This window comes from Phycodurus eques, chromosome 12, assembly GCF_024500275.1.
Source record: "Phycodurus eques isolate BA_2022a chromosome 12, UOR_Pequ_1.1, whole genome shotgun sequence".
Classification (NCBI taxonomy): domain Eukaryota; kingdom Metazoa; phylum Chordata; class Actinopteri; order Syngnathiformes; family Syngnathidae; genus Phycodurus; species Phycodurus eques.
Window position 1 is genome coordinate 21,883,944 of NC_084536.1, and position 23,542 is coordinate 21,907,485.

Sequence of the window (23,542 nt, forward strand, 5' to 3'; positions counted from 1 at the left end):
AAGCCATGTTTGGTGCTCTTCTATTTTATTGGTTAAAATTGGACTTCCTGTTTTTGTTCCCTTGCTATGATAGGACTCTCGACTGGCATATCATCTAGCACATCTGCCTCACAGCACTGGGGTTCTGTGTTTGAATCCCAGCTGCAGGTTCCTGTGCGGAGTCTGAATGTTATTCTGCCGCTTTCTCCAGGTTCCTTGGCTTCCTCCCACATTCCAAAAACATACAGCTGTACTTTTACTGTCTTTCCATTTGATTGTTTTCTATTTCTGACCCAGAAATGTTTTTTATACAAATATTTATTGTAATTATGCCTCGCTAGTGCATGAGCGTGAATATAGTGATAGACTGCGCCTCGTACAAATTGAGGTTATGTTGCGGCCATAGGACCAAAACTCAGTCAAAAACTCTTAACTTTAGATCAGTGATTCTCAACCACTGAGCGGTAAATCAATTACACTGGATTGGTCCAAAAACTATTATTTATTCACTTCACGCAATGTATCTTTGTTTAACTATCTATGCTAGTGACAGGCAGAACAATTGCTCTTCCACTCCATGGCTAAAGGTACAATGATTCCACCCTCTTGCCATTCATACAAAAGAATAAGTTATGACTTCCTGCCAGTGCATGTGCTTTGTGTTCAACTAAACAGAAAAGTACATTTGTGAGTGAAATGAGACTCAATCATCATTTTAATGAATATACTTTTTGTTTCGTGGTGTGCCGTGAGTAAAATGTAAAATACTGTATGTGGCTTGACTCGATAAAGGTTAGGAAACTGCCTGTACAGTATTTGTCCTCTCAGGCCTCATTTCCACCAGGCAGAGAAGAATACATTTTTAAATATCCATCCACCAAATCCACCTTCGAAATGATTGAGACTAGATTGAAATGATTAGACCACTATCTTAATTAACCATTTCATAATAATTCCATCATTGATTTAACGAGCTTTTAAAATATATGAATTGAGCTTGATTCTATTGTTTCTTTAAGTTGTTCCATCACTTCACACATTCCACTACTACAGCACATTAATTTCCACTAGTATGTGAGATGATTTAAAAAAAGGTAATGACAACAATAATAATAATGCCTTCGATGCATTGATTTCTACAATGATTCAAAGGGTTCGATGTACGCTGTTCTATTATTTATATTTATGAGTTTGCATATCTGTCTGCCTTCACCTCGATCACAATATCACATCACATTCAATCACATTAGACCAGCAGTCTGCTGTGTGCCAAAAGTGCCATCTTGGCGCAGACCGGTCTGCCAAATTGGCAAACACACCAGCGAGTCTTGCGCTGGCACGAAAATCAAGATATGCCGCCATTTGTCCTCTTGGTGCACAGTCTACGAAAACAGAGACCCCAATGTTGATGTTTTGAAGGCTCCTGTACCTTTTAAACTGTAGCTGATTACGCTTTTTGTCTTTGAATAATTATTGGTAAGATATGTTTATTAGAGGCGGCACGGTGGACGACTGGTTAGAGCGTCAGCCTCACAGTTTCTGAGGACCCGGGTTCAATCCCCGGCCCCGCCTGTGTGGAGTTTGCATGTTCTCCCCGTGCCTGCGTGGGTTTTCTCCGGGCACTCCGGTTTCCTCCCACATCCCAAAAACATGCATTCATTGGAGACTCTAAATTGCCCGTAGGTGTGACTGTAACTGTGAGTGCACATGGTTGTTTGTTTGTATGTGCCCTGCGATTGGCTGGCAACCAGTTCAGGGTGTACCCCGCCTCCTGCCCGATGACAGCTGGGATAGGCTCCGGCACGCCCGCGACCCTACTGAGGAGAAGCGGCTCAGAAAATGGATGGATGGATTTTTATTAGCCTTGTTTGTAATATTTTAAAATCATCAAATGTCAAAACCTATTTTATATATGGCAACTGTTAGTAATTATTTTTAAAGCTACTTTTTGAAAAATAAATATAGGTTGCACACAGTAGGTCAAGTATGGAACAATTATTACGCTGTATAATGTTAACATGACATTGATACGCATTTCATGTAAATTGCCCCCATCCTATTTTCCAGCGCATTTGTCTGGGGTACCGGTAGCAGTTGTACAATATGGTAGCCCGTGTTGAGCTCAACACGCTGTTGTCTATCAACTGTACCGTGTTTATCTTCTCGCCATAACTCATAGGCGAATTACATCTTGACTCGTTGCTATGATGTCACACTATTGACGTAGTTGACCCAGCTCTATGCCTCCTGCGTACGCAACCCGCGGTGGAAGCCTGATCACGGTTTATGGATCTGAACCGCAATGTGGTGAACCAAACTGTAATGTACCGCTTGGTGGAAACACAGCTTTAGGGCATCTGACGAAAACCTGATGCATGACCCTTACAGTTTCTCCTTCAAAGACCAACTCCGTCTGGCATTTTGCCTTTTTCAGTATCTATTTAAATTCCCATTTATCTCGGGATGTCCTGCCCGCCTGACACTTGACTTTCTATTGCAGCTGCCGGTTGGAGCTAAATTAGCGCATGTTCCTTTTAATCACAGAGTCCGCAGCAGGCCTCGCAACCAAAACCGCGAGGGGCAGACGACTCCTCAATGGACTTGTTTTCCCTGGCAACCGCTACGGCAGTCTGTGTTAAAATAGTCTTCCATTTGATACACGTTTGCAGTCTTCTTCCTGCGTCTCAATTACAGAGGTCAGGGAGTCAGGCGGAGCTCATATCGGACCCCCGCCAGGCCTCGGCCTGACCACCGAGCACTGTGAGAAGAGATGGAATAGTTTCTCACAGGCCGCGGTCAGAATAGTTCTGCCTCCTCATCAGAATCCCGATCAACTTTGGTTGAGACAATAAAATCCCCTCCTCGGCCATAAGATATTTGAACACAGATTGACTTTGCCGTGTTGTGTAACCTGGAGACCTTGAGAGTGTTAGTTGACCAGTCTCGTAGCTTCCAGTTCTCCTTGTTGTTTCAAGATTTCAAACGAACAGCTCCAAGGCCAGAGCTGCTATTTTGAATGTAAGCTGATATAAAGATAAAGCAATGAGGAATATTATTTTTGGTACGTTACTTTCAATAGTCATTGTTCCTGTGTAATTTTACTCCACTTTTCCACAGTACAAATCGAGCTCCCAGTTCTCAGTTCACTTGGGCGGCTATGCCACGGGAAACTGCGAAAGCCAAGCCGCCTTGAATTCATCTGTCAAAACGAGACATGACAACTAACAACAGTGGAGGAGAATGAAAGTATCCTGCAGTCTATTTACTTCTCAGCCTGTGGCTGTTAAGGCCACCAGTTTCACTCGAGAGGAGGGCAGCAAGAAATGTAGCGCTGCAGCAAAGTCAAAAACCTTTGGCATAATACTAAAGCATCTTGATCTACACACATTTTTACAACTTAAAACAACTAGTGATTAACGTGTCTGTCTCACAATTCACAGGTTTAAATTCTCTGAGTTTGCATATCATCCCTGTGATTGGATGGATTTTTCTACGGCAAGCATGTGCACGTTAGGTTCACTGAAGACTCTAAAAGTGTCCAAAGTCGACCAGCAGCACGGAAAGGATTACGTATTTAAGCAATCACGACACGAGTTGAAGGTGAAGGGACGGAATGATGCCTTTGATGATGTGCCCCCCTCTCTAAGGTCACTTTAGCAGGTAAGTAGATCGCATATACTGTAGATGCAGGCCAATCAATATCCATCAACACCACCAACTCCCCAGTGGGACTCTACCAGCTCGAACACCATGAGAACCGTCATTAAAAATTCAGTTTTACATGTGGCTCCTTGATGCAAAGGCTTCCGATCTATATAATATACACACTTGGCTGGAATCATCGCCGCCCTTCGTTTCTCATGATTACAATCCATTATTAATCTGCCACGGTGAGCGACGACAAACACGATTTAACACGGAGAACTCGACAAAGCTCCCGCCTGTGCCCTGCGTTCATCCTTCTAATAGCTCCCACTGACAGTGGTGACAGTGACAGTCCTGTGGGATCGTTATCACGTCGCCTCCCGGGAATGGATACTTGACAAACTGATGTTCCTTTTGCCCATTATTTTGCATTTTTAAGCTGCAGCCCTGACTTCTTCTTCGTCTTCTTTTTTAACCGAGATAAAAATGTCCACATCTCAGCTGAGCATCTAAAACTTTATGATGGAGATTCAATTGATGCATTTTAAATAATGCATATTTATCACTTGTCACACAATGTGATTAAAAACCGTTGCCTCAAAGAAAGTGTTCGCATAGATTGGACTGGCTGCCGCGCATTCACCGACTTTGCTGTCAAACTCACTCTCCATCCAATAATAATTTTGAACGGCAAATCTTGTCACACCCTTGAGACATAACATTATTTTCAACTCTTCTAATGTGTGTGTTGCAGAAAATGAGTCACCGTGCCCTTAATTTAATGTGACGGCAAATCTCTGTATTGAAACACACAAAAGATAAAAAAAGGAGAAAAAAAAATTGGTTCCAAAAATAGAAGACGACGAACATGTCTTTGCTCTATCTGGAATTTTATTGGGATTATCACACTGCACACTGGATTTAGAGCTGCTTATGTCAAAAAAATGTTACATGGATGAAGATCTGCTATTTTCTTGTTTGGATTACATGGAACCATGGTCATGTCAAAGCCAAAAGCTAAAGCAGGGTACACACAAACCAATAATTAGTCCAAATTGGACAAAGGCTTGTCTTGATTATCCTGACTGATTATCCTGTGATGTGGGGTGTGTTAAGAGTGCCCCCCCCCCCAATCTGCACAGAAAACGATCAGGGAGCTTCAGCAGAGCTGCAGTGTTGTTGGATTCACAGACATCAACTCCGTCCTCAAAAAGGCCCAGCAGAGGATGTACTTCCTGTGGCTTCTGAGGAAGCACGGCCTGCCACCGGAGCTGCTGAGGCAGTTCTACACAGCGGTCATCGAATCAGTCCTGTGTTCTTCCATCACAGTCTGGTTTGGTGCTGCTACAAAAAAAGACAAACTCCGACTGCAACGGACAATCAAAACTGCTGAAAGGATTGTCGGTAACCCCCTACCCACCATTGAGGACTTGCACGCTGCCAGAACTAAGACAACAGCGTGCAAAATCCTCTCTGACCCTCCACATCCCGGTCACCGGCTCTTCCGGCTCCTTCCCTCATGTAGGCGCTACCGATCAATGCAAACTAGAACTAGCAGACATTCCAACAGCTTCTTCCCTCTTGCGATCAACTTCTTAAACACCTAATCTACAATTCCATTACAACATGCTGGCAATGTTTTGACTTGAGTTCGTTGTCACATTTCTGTGGGGCCAATTACGTATTACTCGTGCACTCACTGTAGTAGTCTCGCCACGCTGCACTATTTGCATATCTGTTGTTGACCAATACTGGCCACTCATGCCAGAGTAGCATCTGCTCCATTTGCACACTGATTTAGGAGTATCTGCAACATTTGCACAATCAACGTTGTCCCAGATTATCAGGCTACTCGTCACTTTAAACTGCATACACTCCTTGAAGTCTCGGCGCCCTTTGCACAATGGTCATTGCCACCGGACTATTCGCAATATTAGTCATTCGAACTGCTCTAAGTGCTAGAGGACTCTGCATCTTTTGCACAATTGTCAAAAAAAACAAAAAAAACATGTACCGGCATTACCAGACAACTAGCAACCCTTTATTGCTCAGTGACTGTTTTGTTTTTTTGTCAATGTCTTTATGTCTCAAAAGTGTTCTCTGTCAATTGACTGTCTGTTGTCGTTCTAGAGAGGCTCCAACTACCGGAAACAAATTCCTCCTGTTTTTTTTGGACATACTTGGCAAATAAAGATGATTCTGATTCTGATTCTGAAAGCAGACAGCGTCCCGGAGGTCCTTTGCCATCAGCAAACATCCTCCAAATGTGATCATAGTGCAATTGATCATGTTCTTTCTTCACTTGGATGATAAATTGCAGTCTTTTCTCACCATAATGTCTTATTACACGTTGTCATTGTAGGTCATATTCAGTATCGTGTTTTACATAGTATCGCCTCTAATTATTCGTTAAGTCTCATGACAGCAACCTCGTTTGGCCAAGACGGTCCATCACTGGGAGGAAAATGTATCACTTGTCCATCCTGCGGCGAGGAAATCAAAATGACAGAATATTGATGAAATAGTGGTGAGTTCGCACTTGTGACTCGCTCGGGGCTACGACGGCAGACGTTTGAACAAGAGGGATGATTAAAGGGAAGCGATGCTCCGCGGAGAACAGGGCCGTCGTCAATGGGCCACGTGGAGAGAGCTCCCTTGGGAAGCTGCCAGCCTGAAGTGTTAAAGCGCCAGTGCAACTCATTATGCAGTGACAGCTATGAATGAGTCACGTCCGAGGACCGGACAACTTATGTGCTGATTATCACCACAATATCCTCAGTGACCTCTCACTTCTGGATGTTCAAACTGTACGAAATGCTCTTACTTAATAATGCTAATGATTGCATTATAGCAATGAGCGCTACTGTAATTGCAATACGCGTGTACCTGTCTAAAATGTTTGTTGGCTATGAATCAGGAAATGTGTGCATAACTGTACATGTGTATTGGCCTTGGTACTCTGTGTCACTACATAGCTTGGCAGAAATGAATTGTTATAAGTCTTTTCAGCCTTTGCCCATGTATCATCACAATGATTTTTCCCTTGCTGAAACTCCCTCTCTTTTATTCCCTAAATGTCGTGCAACACATTTATGAAGAGCCACAGATGTATTCACTCTGCAATAAATTGTCTTTGCAGGATTACCAAAGCTCACCTCATGCATCTTTGAATGCAATACTCATTTCCACAGTTCTATTAAATGTCAGTGCACTGCATGGATTGCAGAATAATACGGCGTGGAAGAAGAGAGGCCCCCCGGCGTGGTCGAGACGCATCGGCTTTGGCGAAGCTTTGTTTCAAACAGCTGCTTGCGCTTTACTCATGCACTCAACGTACTTTTGTTAGACAAATCGAATAAAATTGTACTTTCATGTGGACATATTTTCTGTACAGTACACAAATACTATACTGTAAATACTAGATACAAAAACGCCAACAATCGGGACTTTTTGCTAAAACGGAGCACTCTTGGATTGAGTGGCAAGGTACAACTGGGACTGGCTCTCCGGCACCTCGCAGGGCACATACAGACAAACAACCATTCATACTCACATTCACCCCTATAGACAATTTAATCTTCCAAAATCTGCCATGAATGTCTGGAAGATGGAAAGGCTGGAACGGATCAATGGCGTTTCCAATCATTTACATGGGGACCTACGATTTGAGATGAGTGTTTTACACTACGAGCATGGTCACAGAATGAAGTCCGTGTAAGTAAGTACTTACTTGGCTTGAAATGGCTTCACTTGCTATTGATCAAATGGTCTCCTACTAAGAGTTAATCTCTTAATACAGAGTATACAATACGATATCGAGAACCAAGGCCAACACACAGATCACACTGGTAGGAGGTTAGTCTCCAAGGTTGGAAATTAGTCAGAAACTACGACCTAAAAAGCATAAACTTGACATTTAACGCGGACTATTGTGAGGTGAATATAAACACAAACGGCAGCCGTGGCCCAATGGTTAAGATCATCGCCTGCCACCGTGGGGTACCTAGGTTCAAGACCCCGACTGGACCATCCACCAACATCCCCCGGGCTCACAGGCTGTGGTGTCCTTGAGCAAGACACTGATGCCCCGAAATGCTCCCCGGGTGCTTCAGCTGCCCCCTGCTCCAGTGTGTTCCACTAACATGTGTATGTGTTCACTGTGGTGGGTTAAAAGGAGAGAACAAATTTCGTCGTGCATGCATGCATGTTCATGACAATAAAAGGTTATTCTTCTTCTTCTTCTTCAAATCAGTGAGGGTTATTGATTTGACAATAGTAGCTCATAATTGTTTAAAAACGGTGACCCAGAATGGGATGATAAGGAACATATTGTGATTTTTTTTGATCTGAGATATGTTGTGCTTGTGATGATTCAAATCAATGCCTTCTTTGATGGAGGGCAATCATCTAGGAAAAATTGCTGAAAATTTGTAGTTGTGAGCAGGTGGATATCATTTAAAATCAATAGGTTTCTCTTTTGATACAGATTAATAAGAAACCCTTATGCCACTGGTCTGTGCATTTACAAAAAGAATGTGTTTTTGTTACCTTGGAAGAGGAAGGATAAAGATAGTGTTTGTGTTTCCTTATTGTTGGAAGGCTTTTCACTTTTTCTGTTGCTATGCATCAGTAAATGCTGTGAAGCAATAAACCAATATGTTATTTGTTGGGGGTTAGCGATCTTATTTTAAGAGTTATTTGGTGTTTTTACTGACAGGATGTCATTAGATGTTGTGGAATAGCATTGCTGTTACATGCATATTTTTATTTTTAATTTAATTATTATTGTTTCGGGGTTCTGAAATTTTTTGGTCCAGGGACCCCTTACAGGGAAGATATTTCTACCAATTAAATATAACTAACCTAAATGCCAAAGGAATTAAAAGTTGCCTGTTTTTGAGAAAAAGTCAGAATGTTACAAAAAAAATTTAAAAAAATCACATTTTACAACAATGATAACAATCATAGTCTCATTCTTTCAAGAAAAAAAGTTGTATAACATTTCCAACAACAAAGGTATTTTGTCGGGCTACAAAGTCATAATCTTACACAAATCACATAATTTGGAGTATTATAATATTAAAGTCAATGTTTAACAAGGGAAGACATTTTAACAAGTGAATTTGAAAAATATAACTTTATTTTCGTGATATTACATCTTTGTTCTCAAAGAAAGTAGAAATAAAGTTTGTAAGTGTATGTACAACCCCAATTCCAATGAAGTTGGGACATTGTGTTAAACATAAATAAAAACAGAATACAATGATTTGCAAATCATGTCCGACCTATATTTAATTGAATACACTACAAAGACAAGATATTTAATGTTCAAACTGATAAAGTTTATTGTTTTTAGCAAATAATCATTAACTTAGAATTTTATGGCTGCAACATGTTCCCAAAAAGTTGGGACAGGGTCATGTTTACCACTGTGTTACATCACCTTTTCTTTTAGCAACATTCAATAAACGTATGGGAACTGAGGACACTCATCGTTGAAGCTTTGTAGGTGGAATTCTTTCCCATTCTTGCTTGATGTACAGCTTCAGCTGTTCAACAGTCCGGGGTCTCCGTTGTCGTATTTTAAGCTTCATAATGCGCCACACATTTTCAATGGGAGACAGGTCTGGACTGCAGGCAGGCCGGTCTAGTACCCGCACTCTTTTACTACGAAGCCACGCTGTTGTAACATGTGCAGAATGTGGTTTGGTATTGTCTTGCTGAAATAAGCAGGGGTGTCCATGAAAAAGACGTTGCTTGGATGGCAGCATATGTTTCTCCAAAACCTGTATGTACCTTTCAGCATTGATTGTGCCTTCACAAATGTGTAAGTTACCCAAGCCATTGGCAATAACACAGCCCCACACTATCACAGACGCTGGCTTTTGAACTTTGTGTCCATAACAGTCCGAATGGTTCTTTTCCTCTTTGGCCCGGAGGACACAACTTCCACAATTTCCAAAAACAATTTGATATGTGGAGTCGTTGGACCACAGAAGACTTTTCCACTTTGCATCAGTCCATCTTAGATGAGCTCGGGCCCAGAGAAGCAGGCGGCATTTCTTGGTGTTGTTTGATAAATTACCTTTGCTTTGCATAGTAGAGTTTCAAGTTGCACTTACAGATGTAGCGCCAAACTGTATTTACTGACATTGGTTTTCTGAAGTATTCCTTAGCCCATGTGGTGATACCCTTGACACATTGATGTCATTTTTTGATGCAGTGCCGGCTGAAGGATCGAATGTCACGGGCATTCAATGTTGGTTTTCGGCCTTGCCGCTTACATGCAGTGTTTTCTCCAGATTCTTTGAACCTTTTGATGATATTATGGACCGTAGATGATGAAATCCCTAAATTCCTTGCAATTGTATGTTGAGGAACATTGTCCTTAAACTGTTCGACTATTTTCTCAGGCACTTGTCCACAAAGAGGTGAACCTCGCCCCATCTTTGCTTGTGAATGACTGAGCAATTCAGGGAAGCTCCCTTTATACCCAATCATGGCACCCACCTGTTCCCAGTTAGCCTGTTCACCAGGTGTTTGATGAGCATTCCTCAACTTTCTCAGACTTTTTTGCCACCTGTCCCAGCTTTTTTGGAACGTGTTGCAGCCATAAAATTCTAACTTAATGATTATTTGCTAAAAACAATCAAGTTTATCAGTTTGAACATTAAATATCTTTGCAGTGTATCCCATTAAATATAAGTTGAACATGATTTGCAAATCATTGTATTCTGTTTTTATTTATGTTTAACACAACATCCCAACGTCATTGGAATTGGGGTTGTATGTAAGTATGTTTTTTGTTAAAAAAAAAAAATACTCATGCAGGGATGATTTTATTTAATTTAATTGTAATTTAATGGGCGGCATGGTGGACCACTGGTTAGAGCGTCAGCCTCACAGTTCTGAGGACCCGGGTTCAATCCCCGGCCCCGCCTGTGTGGAGTTTGCATGTTCTCCCCGTGCCTGCGTGGGTTTTCTCCGGGCACTCCGGTTTCCTCCCACATCCCAAAAACATGCGTTAATTGGAGACTCTAAATTGCCCGTAGGTGTGACTGTGAGTGCAAATGGTTGTTTGTTTGTATGTGCCCTGCGATTGGCTGGCAACCGGTTCAGGGTGTACCCCGCCTCCTGCCCGATGTTAGCTGGAATAGACTCCAGCACGCCCGTGACCCGCGTGAGGAGAAGCGGCTCAGAAAATGGATGGATGGATGTAATTTAATGTATTCATTATAATAATGAAAAGGGAAATTCAGTTTACACTTTGCTGTCTATGTTGTGTTGCTGCACACCAGACAGACAACCAGAACACACACATGCACGCATGTAAGCAGAATCTTAACGTGAAAAGGGCGGGTTCACAAAACATGCTCCACCTCTTGAGCTGCAGGGATGGGGAAGGTGCCTGGCTCAAGGGCACCTTGTAAGTAGCCAACAAGCAGATAATAATCTCTCCAACACCTACTTGCCATTTTTACATTTTTGTCTAAAGCTTGACTCGAACCCTTGAAAAGTCCTTACAGATGAGCTACAAAATCATATCGGAGCTTTTTGGCCCAAAGCTAAGGGATATTAATGGGTTAATGTTTAATTGGTCCCTGACACGACATAATATATATTCATAAAATGATTGCAGATTAATTTGTGGACCTGTGGTGGTACCTGAACCCCAGTTTGAGAACCACTGATTATGTGTTTTAACAAGACCAGTTATTCTCAGTACTCAAGCGACAAACTCCTGCACACCTGGGTGCAATGATCAAGAGTAGCATGCTGATTGGTGCATGTGAGAGCACTTAAATGGAGCCAGTTTGGCGCAGAGCCAACAGATGTTGCAAAGCCAAGTCGTAAGCAGGAACAATTGACCGCATTCATCAATGGCTTGTGACTTGTATTTGAGGTAATGTTGCTTTTTGTCCTTTTTACAGACTTTGTCAATACTGACTTTTTAGTCTGTTTGCTAACTTTCTCTCTTCAGGGTGATTGTGCTCTGGCTGTTAGCCTTTGGACAACAAGCAAAGGGTAAGTACCAGTGGTGGCTGGTCAAAAGAGGGCGCTAGGGTGCTGAGCCACCTTAAATAATTAAAAAAAAAATGTCTATTATTAAATATGTAGTAATGTATGCATCTATTTTTAGATGAGTTGGGGTAAATTAAGGTTATGAGGACTAAAGTTGTCTCGTTCACCTGAAGCCTGAATTTTCACCCAGTGACTCTTGTTAAAAGTAGCATCTCTTCAGTGCAATAGATTGGACCAAAGTGGGGCGTTACATTCCAGTGCCCCGAGCTGGCAGTCTAGTCCTCGACAGCCGGCTCTTCCGTCTGCTCCCCGGTGGGAGGGTTGTCGTATGTAAACCTCTTGATTGACAAGTTGAAGTAATTCAGTGAAGTAACTCAAGACTGCACTTTTTTTGAGAGAACGTACCGGCAGACAATCAGGACCTTGACATGAAAGATCACGGATGTACACAGCAGTCCATGGACTGAGAAGATGGAGATGACTAACCTTTTGGAGGCTAATGCATTATTTATTTATTCTGCTTTGTCAAATGTCAGGATCTGACCCAGCATGGACTAAGATGGGCATGGCTCCTTTAATGTCTGTCTGTTACGTCCCTGCCGTACTTCATTGGGAGGGGAGGGGGGGGGGGGTGGTGGTGTTACAAAATAAAAACATTCGGGAGTTCATCAGAATCCTCTTTATTTGCCAAGTATGTCCAAAAACACACAAGGAATTTGTCTCCGGTAGTTGGAGCCGCTCTCGTACGACAACAGACAGTCAATTGACAGAGAACACACACAAAACGTGTCTTCAAAAAAAGGCCGATTGGGGAGCAACAACTTGTTTCATATACACTATAAAGTGCATTTTAACAAATCTAGTTGGTAGATTACTCAAAGACTGCAGGTGGCTACCTATTGCTTTCTCTTCATCCTTGGTGAAAACCTCACCAGCTTCTCTGGTAAGTACCTGTTCTGTGAGTGCACAGATTCACTAGTTCCTCTCTTCAGGAGATGGTGATACACATGGAGGTTTTGCTGCTGCTGCTGAGCTGGCTGGGAGCTCCCCTAGAAGCCCAAAAAGTAGTTGGGATCAACAGCAATCCAGTCAACCTGAGTTGGCTAACCCAGAGCAAAGTGGTTGCCCAAGCTGTATTTGCCATCCATGCGACCCTCTTCCTTGCCCTCAGCCTTACTGTGTACCTCTTTTTAGTCATTGCCCTTGCCTTGCAAATTGCTGTCAGCGTGGGTGTGCCCCACATTGGATTTCTTGGTAGAATCCCCCATGGCTGAGCAGGTAAGACTAAACTATGGTTCAAGTTTGTCAATTTGAAACGTGTGCCACCTCTAAACTTTCTTTCTTCCAGGGTTTCATCTGTTCACTTTAATGGCAGAAACTGGAATAAATTTGTATACTTGAATCTATTTATTCTGTTGGTGTTCACTGGACAATTTAACACAAGATGGAGGCATTACATGCAGTGGCTGATCAAGAAACTGGGAAGTAATGAATTCAGACCTAACAAGGAAAAGTCAGTCACTAGAATCTGAGATCCTAATTGCAAATGTTCAAAAACTTAATTAAGAGAACTGTGACTGATAGAGGGATGACAAAGGGCGTGTACCGATTTCATCCTTTGCTATCTTACTGTAATTTCCCATATATATGTAATGATGCACATTATACACAAATTACAGTAACTGTCTTGTGTTGGCGAGCATTCAAAACCAATGGGGTTCTTTTCTGGTCCTTTTAGTGTTTACCTTCTCAACAGGTGTTCACTTATTTTGAAATCACTGGAAGTGCATCAAGTGAACTGGCAAAGGGAATGACAGATGGGAGGTGCTGGATCATAAACTTTGAGCCTCCTCATACAAACTTGTGGGATTTAGTTTGAGTGAACTGTGTATATACTTGTGATGGTTGATGACCTAAAGTCAAATTGGCAAACCTTAGGCATGTGCTTCTGCAATACTTTGTTTTGTATGAATACCTACTCTGTGATTAAGTACTCCATTTAATGATCCGAGTTTGTTCAATGTATGAATGTTTTCAACCTGACAGAATCACCTGCATTAACTGTTAATTGGCCTTTTTTCAGTTAAGGCAATAATTGTGGAAAATCTTGCAACACCCCTTGTTTGAAGAAATCATTTTTTTTTTTTTTTTTTTTTTTTTTTTAAAACCAGCTTTGTCTTACATGTCACTCATTTCATAAAGGATGTACTGTATGTGATGTAAAGGCAGGACTCCAACGCACATTACATTAAAATGTCTAACGTTCAGCCTATAGCAATGCTAAATTAAAATGTCCTCATGGAACATTGACTTAGTCTCTACCTTCATGTGGCATATAAAGTGCAGACTCACAGGTGGTTAGCCTGCAATAGGAAGCGCTGATGACTTGCCCAATTTGGAAAGTCATAATCATTTCCATGGAAGCGGAGGTAATTCCTTGAAATAAAACTTCCTCACGGAGGAAGCAGCGAACAATAAATTAAACACCACACTTGCCACATGTGCACTCATCGCCCAGTTCTTTCTCGTGGTCTATGAAGAAGCATGTTAGAATCTTTGGAATCTACATAATTACATGGCCCGCTAGGTGCAACAATTTGGCGAGAGCGGAGCTGTGGACAGCGATGGGCTCAATTCACTTCCATTAAACTGGCTCCAGTACAAGAATTTCCTCGTGGCTTGACGTTGCATTATTTCTGGGCTGCAGCTTATAATGTCAGGGTCAAGCTGTTTGGGAAAGGAGTGGCTTGGTTCTTTTTGACTTCACAAACCACATTTGGATGTTTTATTCTGTGTTTCCTGTTGAGCATGGCAGGGAGAGAAAGAAATGCACGAGAAATAAATTTAACTCCATTTTAACCAATCTACTGTATATCAACATGCTGTAGTACGTGAGCTGTGAACAGGAGTGTTGCATGCAGCTCAAAAGACCATTTTAATCAACAGATAGCCAAATCATAAATATATACAGCAGGTGGAAAAACTGAGCTCAAACAAGCGCACATCATAAAACACACCTTCCATAACAGCAATTTCCTAGCAGGGCAGGCCATAGTGGTTGAGAAATAGCACAAAACACAGACAACCATGCCGAAAACTGAAAATAAAGCCCACGTCTTTCTAAGTCGAAGATAATGATACAGCTTGCCGCCCTCTTATTGCACTGAGAGACCTAAACAACATGACTTCCGCCTTCGGACACAAATTTAAAGCGGTATTTATTCATCCCTGAGGGAAATTAAAGGGGGCTGACTTTTGTTTTTTATTTGTGGTTCTGTGAGGAAGTGCGCTGTCACTATGGTTATGTATAGGATATGGCTACCATGGCCAGACAGTCTGTCTTTTTTTTTTTTTTTGGTGTTGTGGTTAGTGAACAGGTTTTTCCAAAACCATCGACCCTAATTCCAAAAGTAATGGTGACAGAAGTAGGACGGTTAGTAGTGGTGTAAACATTCTGGCTATCATGCCAAAGAGCTTTAGTTAGCGTACATTATTTTTTTTTTAACTCAGAAGACTTGGGGTTAAATATGGGGTGAAGGTACTCCTCATCAGAGTTCATCAAATGGTGTCAGAAGTGGGATGGTTTGATGTGAGTCCATCTGTGGTGTGTTCAGTTGAAAGGACTTGAGACAAGTGACCCCGATGGTAAACATTGTGGGAATGGATGAAGCAGTAGGATGATAGAAATGTGGTACCTGTTTGGAATGGGGAGGTAGCCTGTACAGTTGTTTCAATACAACAGACCACTGTTCAAATCTAGATTGAGGGTACTACTCCTCAGTGTTCTGTGACAAATGGTGTCAAAAGTGGGATGCTTGACGCTAAGGCCATTTGTGGTGAGGGTAAGGGTGTTATCTCTGTGTTCTGTGACAAATGGTGACAGGAGTGGGGCTGTTAGCTTTGAGGCCATCCATACCTAAGAGTCTGGGGCTCACAGGTTTTTAAATCAGTGAGAACTGGGTTCAAATCAGGGTTTAGTTTAGTTCAGGGTAAGTGGGATGGCTAGTTGTTTGGCAATCTCTGGCATGGAAGAACCCTTGGAAGTTAGTGTGTCAAGGTCAGTGGACATGTTTAAGACTGATTCAAATCTGGGAAGAGGACACACATCCTTAGAGTTCTATGAGAACTGTTCTCAGAAGTGGGATGGTCTGTGGCGTGGAAGGACCCATGTGCAACAGATACCAGGGATACATAACTCAATAGATGGATTGAAATGGGACAATTGTATGAAAAGGGAAGGTAGTGTCTTGAGCTAAAACCAGACGTTGCTTCAGATCTGAGTTGATGATATTATTCCTCAAAGTTCTGTGACAAATGGTGCCAGGAGTGGAATACTTAACCATGGGGCCATCCGTCCACACAAAAGCACAGCACTGAGGATATGGTTTCGTGTGTTAAATGGGTAGGGTTATTCCAAAGCAAATAATTGTATCGTTTAAGATAGATGACAGATCTCTCTAGCAATTATAAGTCAATAAAAAAGTATTTTTACACCTCGCTTTTTGGAGTTTCAAACCCTTTGGCTTCGAATCTCCTTATTTTGTACAAAGCTGTTTGTGTAACTGATGTTCCAGCAAAAGTATGTATTGAATATTTATTTTGACTAGAGGCCAGGCAAGAGTGCAGTCTCAGGGGTTCATCTGTGTGGCTGTACATTGTTGAAGGTAACACGAGTTTTCTATTTCTCAACACAAAGCATCTGGTGAGGGTGGGTGGCGGCGGCACCATGGGTTAGTAACTTAGTTTTAATGGGGCTGGCAGAAAAATGCAGTGACAGGGAAGTTCAATCCAAGATAAAGTTTTATTTATGTACTTGAAGCAAAACTATGCGGGAATTGAGAAGGAACAAGGAAAGATGACAAAACAAATGCAGAAAAGGGACCCACTGTGTTTGTCTTGTTAATCCTCGTACGTGCTCACATCGAGTGAACCTACGTCGGTTTTTCAGAACTGTCTGGCAGCGTGTGCCTCTTTTTGAATTGTTTGTCTGCTTTGAGTTTCAAATTGCGGTGGCGAGCTTGGACAAACCTTGGGGGTGTGTGCCTAAATCCACCTTGGATACCCGCTGTTGATTCTTTACTGACAATGCAAGCCTCATCCTGCGGTGCAAAAAAATGTTTAACATGGCAAAGCGTGGCAAGGAGGCGAGTGCAGAGAAACAGCAGTAAATTATATCGCCACAATGAAAAAGGAGCTATAATTTGTCTGCAATGATAGCTTTTACCATTGGTGTGAGGTCACAATAATCAAGCTCTGACCATGCTCGTATTCAAACATAAATAAATAAATTAAAAAAAGAAGAATCCAGTCGAAATCATTGCAAGCAACTACATTGGAACCTTAAAATCGGACTAACCGAAAATATGTATAATTTGTAGTTAGATCAAAAATTTCCGGAAACGTGTGCCTTAAAAGTCAGTCTGTAAAATATTATCACGGGATACGTCACGCAAAAAGCTAGTGTGAGACTTGAGCTCAATGAGCATCTAAAGGATTAACTCCACAAGTTAGTTAGTTGAGATTGTTGTCATTTATGATGCCATTACAGAGGGCTGCAAATAATGACCAAAGAAGGAATGTGTGATGATAAACAGAACTGGAAATTTAGGCAGTTTTCTGGCTGCTTCATTACCTTTAAAGGTAGATGCTGATAAAATGTCTACAAAGCTCATTGTGTGTTGTTATGGACGCCACACAATAACAACAATATCTATAAAACACGCTCCGTTTCCTCTCTATTGCATGTCTTCAAAGGATGAGAAGTTTTACTTTATTTTAGCTTTACTTAAAGTGGTTAACTAATTTTGACAGTTAAAATGTTACTTAAAGGTGCCATATTAGAGAAGCGTCACTTTTGAATGGCTTGTATACAAAGAGTTTGTTGTGACAATCAACCAAGTAAATCTCTTATGTGCTTATTTATGAAAACGTGTATGTGAGTGAGCCCTTCTGCATTTCCGCGGTGCTGTTATGTAAAACTGGGGCTAGTTTGCATAATTACTGCCCACAAATCGAGTTCCTACGCACATCTTATGATCTGCTTGTCTGGGTGAAGATCCGAAGTGACTTTCAGGTGACGAAGATGCCGGACTCCTATGCAGAGGCTCTATGACGCGGAACACCCACATCCCCCACCGGTATGGCACCCCTGCTATCATGTCAAAGAAAAGGTAAGGAGAGCTGCATTGCATTCTGTTCGATGTGCAGATTAGCATGATTTGATAGTGCTTGCCTTTGCTAACCAACACCAACGGCTGCATCTGAATAAATTACAATATAGAAGAGTTCATTTATTTCAGTAGTTCAATTCAAAAAGTGAAACATATAGGAAAATACTTTACTGATTGCAAATTGTTGCATTATTTCTGTATTATAAATATTTTTGTTTCTTTTATAATCCAATTTCTTGCTGAATTTGGGGATTTTGTTTGCTGTAAAGGGCGGCACGGTGGACGACTGGTTAGAGCGTCTGCCTCACAGTTCTGAGGAGCGGGGTTCAACTCCCGGCCCCACCTGTGTGGAGTTTGCATGTTCTCCCCGTGCCTGTATGGGTTTTCTCCAGGCACTACGGTTTTCCTCCCGCATACCAAAAACATGCATGGTATGTTAATTGACATGTGAGTGCGAATGGTTGTTTGTTTGTATGGGCCCTGTGATTGGCTGGCAACCGGTTCAGGGTGTACCCCGCCTCCTGCCCGATGTTAGCTGGAATAGACTCCAGCACGTCCGCGACCCTAGTGAGTAGAAGCGGCTCAGAAAATGGATGGATGGATGGATGTTTGCTGTAAAGCGTAATTTATCAAAATTATAAAAAAGATACGAGTTTAATTTTTAAATTGAACTACTGAAATAAAATGTGTTTTCCGCAATATTGTAATTTATTGAGATGCAAGATTCATAAATTTGGAAGTCAAGCAGCGTCACAAATTCGTAAAAGCTCCCTTGTGTAAGTTGCTTGAATTTATTGAGGACAGACTATTTAAATGATAAAATCGCAATAATTTCTTTCATTAAAAATCTACAGTCTAGTGACTTTTTGCGTCACCCCATACATCTTCATAAAACACCAGACTGTATTGCACAAAAGGACACAAAAGCCCTTTAAAACTTGTAACAATTGCCAAATTAAACGCTTCTCTTCTTATCTATAATGCGGCTCTGAACTTAACAGTCTGTTGTGCCTTTATCGCCACTTTTGGACTTTTGTGATCTCCATTTCTCGCTGGGCTTCAGGGGTGTGTGCTCTGACAGAATGTCAGGCAATTAAAGCATCATGGCTCATTGAGCTGGAGGTGGACACCGCCGCTCAACCCCACAGCTGCCATCCTTCCCGTATTCCTTCACTAACAAATGTATGGCTGTACTTCCACACAAGACATTCCTATCAAAGGGCAAGTTAAACTCTTTTCAGCTTTTCACAAGGCGGAACATCATCGCTGTCGTGGGTAATTATTGTGCATCGGTATGTAAAGGAGGACAGCGGGAGCAAAAACAAAGATGTGCTTTACACATGGAATCCATTTATAACCCCCTATCCAGCAGAAGACGTCGAAATTCTGCTATACTAATGATTGCACACAGGAGCTGCCGGACTGTGTGACACGTTCTTCTACGTTGTATTTGTAACAGAGACAAAGCCGCAAAAAAACAATAACAGGGTGTCATATTCTCTTCAAAGAGCTGCGAGTGGCACTGCGATTCAACTTCTTCTTTGCTTTTATGTTGTGCATGAAAAGAGAATGTCCCGGTAAAACCTTTCAACCACAACAGTACACACTGAACAAAATATGTTGTTTTTTAATAAAAAAAGGAAACAGAGGAAAAAGAAAGGTGGAGAGTACTTTAAAAAAACACATATATTCTGCTGTAAGGGCCACTGCACAGGCCATTGTACTTTCAGTCATGACATGGGCCTAAGTTCCCCTCAATGACAACTTTTTTTCATACATCAATTGTATGTTATGATTCTAGCTGGGGTAGGATAATAGACTGGGGTGTCTGATATAAGGCAACTCTTAAGTTGGTCATGCACTGTTAAATAGTGGATGGGTATGTAAGTATGGTCGTACAGAAGGGTAGACAGGTATGTACTAGGTGTTTAGAGTAGTAACTCAATCATGTAGGATAGTACGGGTTCTGTAGAGCCGTGTAGTGGTTTGTATTTGTAATCGCTGGCAGATAAATTCTTAGATTGGTAAACGGTTAGTCTCGTAGGTTGGTGGTATAGTAGTGTGATGTACGTATATTTGGAGCAGCTGGCAGGCCGGCTTTCAAATTGATACATGGGTCGGGTAATAGGTGAGGTATGATAGTAGATAGGGTGGGCTCATAGCAGTGGGTAGGGTAGGTAGTTGATACATAGAATAGTTAGTTAGATTGGTAGATTGGGTGGTAGGTAGCAGGAAGGTTGTGCCAGACCGTAGTTTGGTAGGGATGTAGGTTGGGTAATGGGTAAATTAGTGGATAAGTAGAAGGTTCCCTAATGGATGGATTAGTGGCTCACTAATAGGCAGTGTACAGCATGGGGCAAGGATGTGGGCAGTAGTGGGTAGACTCATTTTTAGGTTGGTTGTGTCAGAAAGTGTAGTATGTAAGTTAGTCTTCTAGGAAAGCTTGGTCAAGTTGTAGGAGATTAGAAAGTGGATAAGGTAGTAGATATGGTATTCAACAAGACAATCAAGTAGGAAGGAAGGTTGAATAAGTAGAATAGTTAGTCCATAGGCTGGTATCTTAGTCGGTGGGTAAGGTAATAGGTAGTGTCAGATTGTAATACTGTTTGCTTGTGTCAGATATTAGGAGGTATGGTAGAGTAAGGCAAAAAGGTTGGCGAGCTATGTAAGGGAAGTAGGTGAAATACTAGGGTGTTGGTGCAGATTTGTGAAATAGTATATAAAATAAACAAAGTCCGTCACTCTGTGACATTGAGGACCATTTCAAGTACATGTATATCCCGGCTGCGCACGAATGTCCTTGCTGCTATTAGCGGTAGCGTCTCGCTGTTCAATATTTAGCAGCTGGAGGTAAGCCACTGAGTGAGTTCACAGCAGATGTGCATGGTATTTCAAATATGACCTTAGACACCTCCGGCAACATTAAAAACAATTCGAGCATCATTAACGAACTTCAATACTTTTCACCATATGACTCACTTCAAAGATGAAGGTCATGTTTGATGGCGTGAACATAACTATTGCCCATGATATGATGATATGATCATACGCTGGGTTTTGGGCTGATTTAATCACAATGTGATGACGCGTCGCCTATAGCTTGGCAGCCTTGGCTGCTGCTATTTTCTGCATTTGCAACTGGTCCACTTCACGCATATGACACAGTCTCTGTCTGTTCCCGCAATTTCCTGTCTGAATGCCGGCTGATTATTCATGAGCGGCCCCCGCATGCCTGCCTGGCCGCCTGCCCGCGTCGCTGTACCGTTAGAGCAAATGCTGGCAGCGGTGCTCTGTCAGACCAGGTCACCTCCTGATTTTGCTGTCCGTGCTATTACAAACGTTGGACAGGGGATAGTTCCAGAATAGATAGGTTAATTGAGGAAGGTTTGTGTTGAGGGATCCTCGCCACCTGAGGACATGCTGGCATATGGTTAAGCCATCCTTGATGAGTTAATGACTTTGTAAGAATAAAATAAAGTTTAAAGGCTGGAGCTGTGCTATAGGATGATACGAACTGCTGCAGCCAGTAATAAAAGTAAGAAATTTCACATGTTCATGCAACCCGTTGACTATGAGTGCTCAGCAAGCATCAGATGCTACTTATAAGAGGGAGTAGTAAGGGTGTCATTGACACATTTACGCATGTAGTAATTACTATTTTGAAGTGTTCATGGCAAAACTATGAGTAGAAGTAGGGATGGTCATACCAATTGATGAATGAACAATTATGTGGATTGATTGTGTGGAATTGATTATTGAAGTCAGTGAGACAAAACAAAAACAACAAAGGTTTGTTGTCAAAAGAAAGCCACCAGTATATCAGCTATGTGAGGCGACCGAGCAGTACGAAGGCACATGTAAAAAAAATTTAAACACTTCTACAAATTACGACTGCAGGAACTTTGTCCCGGAGCCAGGGACTTCTGGAGGACCATTATGTCCTGTCTAAATTTAGATCTCCTTGGGGTGGTTAATATTAATCTACTAATTTGAGAGGTCAAGGAAACTTTGAAACAGGATCTGCAGTATTAACATATCTAATTGGTTAGTACTAATACAGTTAGTACTGTGCTTGCATTTTTATCATTTTGTTCATACTCAGCCAGCGTAGTTATGGAAAGTTGCATTACATTCACTGCATCATTATTAGCATTATTTCTATACATCCCTATTACTCTGCTCAGTTAGCAAGTGTCAGGTAGCGCGGTGTGGGAGTGCATGGCATTTTTGTCTCACAGTTCTGAGGTTCTGGGTTTGAATCTCGGCTCCGGTCTTCCTGTGTGACGTTTCCATGTTCTCCAGCTTTCTCCCACATTCCAAAAACATGCACGTTAGTTTAATTGAAGACTCTAAATTATCTTTCCGTGTGAATGTGTGTGTGAAATGTTGTTTTTCTAAATGTGCCCTGTGATCTCTACCCAAAATCATCTGGGATGGAAGAGGACAAGCGAAATCAAAATAAGACTTATGACCATGCAGTCAGGGAAGATTGTCTAATTAAAAAATAGCAATGACTCAATTTACCATTCATTTTAAAGGACATTTAAAGTAACTCTCCACCCCAAGCAGAAGAGTAGAAATATGTTGAAGCTTACGCTGTGTTGCATGGTATTCCAAATAATCCTCTGGTTTGCAGCAGAGAGAAACGGGGAAAGAAAGAAAGTCTTAATTAATTGTGTAGGTTCAAAAATGAGCTGAGTGGAGACTTAAAAGAAAACCTCAAAAATGGGCGAATGGACATTAAAAAACAATTAGCATTGCATCAAACAAACATGCATTGTTGAAGAAAAAGACAAATTATATATCAGTAAAGTGACAAAGTATGGATTTTTAATAGCGAGGGTAAGTTGACTGGCAAGTCCATCCATCCATCCATCCATCCATTTTCTGAGCCGCTTCTCCTCACGCGGGTCGCGGGCGTGCTGGAGCCTATCCCAGCTGTCATCGGGCAGGAGGCGGGGTACACCCTGAACTGGTTGCCAGCCAATCGCAGGGCACATACAAACAGACAACCATTCGCACTCACAGTCACACCTACGGGCAGTTTAGAGTTGCCAATTAACCTAGCATGCATGTTTTTGGGATGTGGGAGGAAACCGGACTGCCCGGAGAAACCCCACGCAGGCACGGGGAGAACATGCAAACTCCACACAGGCGGGGCCGGGGATTGAACCCCGGTCCTCAGAACTGTGAGGCAGACGCTCAAACCGGTCGCCCACCGTGCCGCCTGATTGGCAACTCATGCAGTCATTTGACATTTTGTCACATTGTCAAACAGGCAAAGAGGGCATTGTGGCTGAAAAACTATTTACGGCATGACGAGACCTGCTCTTTAGCTTCATTTGGCTGTCAGCACGTAACCTTTACTCCGGCTGTAGCATTTTAGCCCTCAAGGTTGTTTGAGATGGTAAATGCATGTATAAAAGTCCAATCCCGCAAACACTCAGCCCATCTGATATGAAGGGCTGGCTTTGCAGCAAACAATGGCCGTGGTCAGCTCTCGGAAACAGCCTTCAGCCTTGTCTGCTCTGTTTGCCAAGCACACAGACAGACAGGAGAAGGGCACGTCGTGGCACGCCGCGCTCTCCGAGGGGCGGAGGAGGCTGTTGATTCGTTAACAAACGCCGATCGATAGATGCGGGCCGAGTACGTGCAATGAATTGCCATCGGCGGGGGACTGGCAAATCACCGGCTTTAATCAACGGTGTCAGGCGCGTGAGAGACAA

At 42.2% G+C, this 23,542-nt stretch overlaps 1 protein-coding gene across 1 annotated transcript in view; it reads right to left on the reverse strand.

The window, feature by feature from the left end:
- The window catches only part of gpc6b (glypican 6b), a 94,166-nt gene that overhangs the window by 10,599 nt on the left and 60,025 nt on the right, over positions 1-23,542 (reverse strand). The window lies entirely within an intron of this gene.